This window comes from Cebus imitator, unplaced genomic scaffold (assembly GCF_001604975.1).
Source record: "Cebus imitator isolate Cc_AM_T3 unplaced genomic scaffold, Cebus_imitator-1.0 Scaffold1707, whole genome shotgun sequence".
NCBI classification, from domain to species: domain Eukaryota; kingdom Metazoa; phylum Chordata; class Mammalia; order Primates; family Cebidae; genus Cebus; species Cebus imitator.
The window spans coordinates 1-4,992 of record NW_016109022.1 but is presented as its reverse complement, the minus strand read 5'-3'; the positions used below and the strand labels follow the sequence as shown (position 1 = coordinate 4,992).

Here is a 4,992-nt window from a genome sequence, read left to right as displayed (position 1 = left end):
TCACCATCACTTTGTGGAAAATATATTCTATGCCAGGCATTGTGCTAAAGTTTTTGCAGAAATCGAACTCATATTCTCCACCTTTACTTTCGCCCTGCTCTCATGCATGTAGCCCTATCCACATACTATTTGCACTATAATTAAACTCACTTTAAAAAAAAAGTCTTTGGCCGGGCGCGGTGGCTCAAGCCTGTAATCTCAGCACTTTGGGAGGCCGAGGCGGGTGGATCACGAGGTCAAGAGATTGAGACCATCCTGGCCAACATGGTGAAACCCTATCTCTACTAAAAAAAATACAAAAATTAGCCGGGTATGATGGCACGTGCCTGTAGTCCCAGCTACTCAGGAGGCTGAGGCAGGAGAATTGTTTGCATCCAGGAGGCGGAAGTTGCAGTGAGCTGAGATCGAGGCACTGCACTCCAGCCTGGTGCCCGGCAACAGAACCAGAATCTGTCTCAAAAAAAAAAAAAAAGAAAGAAAGAAAAAGAAAAAAGAGAAATAGGTAGGAGTTTGAGATCATCCCACAAAGGTTAATGCTCCTAATAGTTGCACCTGGAAAGGCCTGCAACAGAACAATTGTTGTTTGTGTCACTGGCTGTGCCCAAAAAACTGGTAGAACAATGATGATCCAAAGGTAAATGTGGGCATTTATTCACGTCTCACTTAAGGAGAAAAGAGTTGTTATACAAGGCCTGATCTTTTCTGGGTATTTTGTTTTCCTGCAGGTGGTAAAGGCATTTGTAGTCCTAACTCCAGCCTACTCCTCTCATGACCCAGTTGCACTGACACGGGAACTCCAGGAGCATGTGAAAAGGGTGACTGCTCCATACAAATACCCCAGGAAGGTAAACATTGGGTTTCTGGTAAGCTGGGAATCAGATGGGCACACTCTGCCTGGGCTCCCATTTAGGGCCAGGCACTGTGCCAGGCACTGGGGATTTGGAGAGGTAACCTTGGCTGCTGCTTCAGTTTTTTTCTGTGTTTCTTCACTTGGGTTCTACCCAAAGAACGTTTTGTTCTGGTTCTAAGAACAGCCTGATCCCTAACCCATAAATCAGATATAAGGGGTGGTGCTTATATTCTGTCCAAACAATCCTGTGCTCCAGGCTCCAGCTGTTTTGCTCCTGGCCATCTGGGGAGAAACCGTGAATCAAGGATGCTTTCCAAGGACAGACAGACAGTAATAGCTTTTTCAAAACAAAAATCTTTTTGAGAAATGATGATTTCCAAGTGTTTTTTGTTTTGTTTGTTTTGTGTTTGGTCGCCAGGTGGCCTTTGTTTCAGAACTGCCAAAGACGGTTTCTGGAAAGATCCAAAGGAGTAAATTGCGAAGTCAGGAGTGGGGGAAATGAGATGCAGCCACAGGAAGGCCCCATAGACCTCTGAAAGCTCCACCTGGAACTAATGGATCACTGGTCAGCCCCCACGGGGGCATCATCTCTTCAACCCTGAAGATGTTAAAGGCCTGCAGCTTCCAAACGGGCATCCCCAGGATCACTAGGCAATGCTGGAAAGGGCAAAAGAACATCTCTGGCCCCGACCACAGACATGCTGCCCTGCCTAGCAAATGCTCAGTGGCTTCACTTCTCCCTCTGTCTGGGGGGGCAGGCTCAGCATCTGCCCACTTGCCCACTGGTCTCACTTACTAGAGCTTCCAGATTTCCCCCCATAGGACAGGTTACCGTAACCTTGGGGCACTTGTGGTATCATTCTCTGCCAGTGGGAATGTAAAGGCTTCATCCTTAGTATGTGACCATTTGGTAAAAGTATGCAGGACCATAAAATTAGCAATATCCTTTAGCTAAAAAATTCTACCTTTGGGAGTCACCACAAAAGAAAAAAATCAAAATGCAGAAAATGTGTGGCAAACTAAGATAATTATTCAGCATTCTTTAAAAAACAAAAGAAAAAAATTAACATCCAAACAACAAGATGATTAATAAAATTGTAATAGATTAACTCAATAACATTTTATGTGGCCATTAAAATACTTAAGAGCAGTTTAGTATGTCTTGGGAAAAGTGTAAGCTATATTATTTTTATAAATCATAATGAAAATATGTGCATACTAGAGAATCCCAACTCTGAAAAATAAAGAGAAAACTGTAGTTAATTGTAATTTTCTTCTCCTGGAGACTGAGGAGGGAGGGAGAGAAAATAATGGATGGTAATTTTTCTTCCTTTTCCCACTTCATTTCTGTATTTTCCAAGTTTTTGTCCTAAGCATATACAACTATTTTAATGAAAAAGTTATTTTGAAGAAACCGCATACTGCTTCATGTCTAGTTTTTCCCCCACATACTCACACATTATCCCCAAAGTCTGCTGTGTTATGTCTGTATTAGTTAGCATTCTCCAGAGGAAGAGAAGCAAGAGGACATATACAGACATAGGAGAGGGGATTTACGATGGGAATTGGCTCACTTGATTTTGGAGGCCGAGAAGTTCCACAATCTGCCATCTGCATGCTGGAGACCCAGAAAAGCCCATGATATGATTCCATTTGAGTCCAAAGGCCTGAGAACCAGGAAAGCCAATGGTGTAACTCCTGTCTGAGTGCAAAGGCTCAAGAACCAGGAGCTTCACCATCTGAGGACAAGAAAATGCAGGTGTTCCAGCCCGAAATGAAGGCGCAAATCTGTCTTTTCTCCTTTTTCTCCTCTTCATGTGCTAATGGATTAGATGATGGCTGCCCACGGGGCTGAGGGCATATCTTCTTAGTCTCTGACTCAATCTCTAATATCACCTGGAAACACCTCCCAGAAACACACAGAAGTAATGTTCACAGCTATCTGCGGAGTCTTAACCCAGTTAAATTGACACCTAACATTAACCATCACAATGTCTTATCCAGGAGGAGCTTAAGGACCTGAAGCCACGGCCCAGGCCTGCAAACAGGAAAGGGTGGCTCTGGGAGCAACCCTGGAGGAAGAGCCGCAGATGGAAACTGAAGCAATCCCAGTGCTGCTGACCCTGCCCCCAACACCTCCATCACCCTCCAGGGAAAATTCATTGAGCACCTACTCAGTCCTGGGCTCTGAGACTACAGTGATACACCAGAGCCATCCTAGTCCCTACCTATGTGAATTTTCTGGGGCTGCCATAACCAAGTACAACAGACCGGGTCATTTAAACAACAGAAATTACTGTCCTCACTGTTCTGGAGGCTGGAGGTCTAGGATCAGGGGTTTGCAGGATTGGTTTCATTCTGAGGATGTCTACTTGGTTTGTAGATGACTGTCTTCTCCCTTTGTCTTCACGTGGTCTTTCTTCTGTGCCTGTATGTCTGGGGACTAAATACCTCTTTTTCTAAGGACGCTTATCATGTCAGATTGGATTAGGGCCTGCCCTCATAACTTCACTTTAACTTAATTACCTCTTTAAAAACCTTGTCTCCAAAGACAGTCACAATCTGAGGTACTGGGAGGAACTGGGGTATTTGGGGTTAGGACTTCATCATAAGAATTTGGAAAAACAGATTTCAGTCCAAACCCTTGCGGAGTTTAGTCTAGTAGGAAGATCATTATTATTTATTGCAGATTAATGCAAATAAATGTAAAACTGTGCTAAACACCATGAAGAAAAGAATATATTTAAGACATAGACTCAGGGGATTGATCAAGACTCAGGGGACTGAGGGTATCAGGGAGGCTTCTATAAGAAAGTCCTGGCCGGGTGCAGTAGTTTACACCTGTAATCCCAACACTTTGGGAGGCCAAGGCAGGTGGATCGCCTGAGGTCAGGAGTTCGAGACCAGCCGGGCCAACGTGGCAAAACCTCGTCTCTCCTAAAAACACAAAAATCAGCCAGGCGTGATGGCATGCACCTATAATCCCAGCTGCTTGGGAGGCTGAGGCAAGAGAATTGCTTGAACCCAGGAGGCAGAGGTTGCAGTAGCTGAGATCATGCCACTGCATTCCAGCCTAGGCGACAGAGTGAAACTCCGTCTCAAAAAACAAAAAGAAGAAGAAAGTCCCTGGTAAGCTGAGATTGTAGGAAGAGCGGAGGTACACTAACTAAAGAGATGGGACAAGCTATCTGGACAGAGGATACAGCATGTGGAAAGGCCTTGAGTTGGGAAAGACCAATTTGGGTTTCTAAGAACAGCTCCTGCAAAGCACCAGCTATGTCCAGGTGCAGTTCTAGATGTTTCCACGCTCAACCATCCTGTGGGTAGGTACTGATAAAATCCCCATTTTACACATAGAATAGAGAGGAGAAGCCACTTGCTGTGGTTTACACAGCTAGTAACTCACAGAGCTAGAATTCAAACCCAGGTGGTCCTGCTCTGGCAGCCACAGGCTTCACCCTTCAGCACTGATTCAGGACAACCCTGGTTTAGGAGTGTTGTCTTCCTTCTGTGACTGCCAGGGAGCCGCTGAAAGTTTATTGCAGAGAAGAGATCCTCTTAAGAGATCAGGTCAGGCACGGGGGTTCATGCCTGTAACCTTGGGATGCCGAGGTAGGCGGGCAGATTGCTTGAGCCCAGAAGTTGAGACCAGCCTGGGCAACACAGTGAGACCCCATTTTTACAAAAAAAATAGGTTGGCATAGTGGTAAGTACCTGTAGTAGTCCCAGCTACTTGGGAGGTTGAGGTGGGAGGGTCAGTTGAGCCCAAGAGGCAGAGGTCACAGTGAGCTGTGATCACACCAGTGCACTCTAGCCTGGGAGACAGAGGGAGACCCTGTCTCAAAAAAAAAAAAAAAAAAAAAAAAAAAGGCTCAATAGTCCTTTACCAAAAATAGCTTCTTAAAGTGATTTGTGTGTGTGTGTGTGTGTGTGTGTGTGTGTGTGTGTGTGTGTTTTAATGCCCTTTGTCCTCATGGCATTCCTAGGCTGGGCAAACAGTTTATTTTAAAGGTGGGAATCCAGAGAACTGTGGTGATTTGGTGATTTTTCCAAGATCCTGTGCCCTCAATATCATTCCTGCTCTTGCGCTGGGGGATTGGAGAACACATGAGCCTAAAGAGCCTCCAACATGTCAGGAGCCA

At 45.2% G+C, this 4,992-nt stretch overlaps 1 long non-coding RNA gene across 1 annotated transcript; it reads left to right on the top strand.

Annotated features, from left to right (window-relative positions):
- Positions 1 to 440: 440 nt before the first annotated feature.
- Positions 441 to 2,264, top strand: LOC108299087. The gene is made up of 2 exons (XR_001822810.2): positions 441 to 845; positions 1,269 to 2,264. It is a non-coding gene; the product is annotated as an uncharacterized LOC108299087 (long non-coding RNA).
- The last annotated feature ends 2,728 nt before the right edge of the window (positions 2,265 to 4,992 follow it).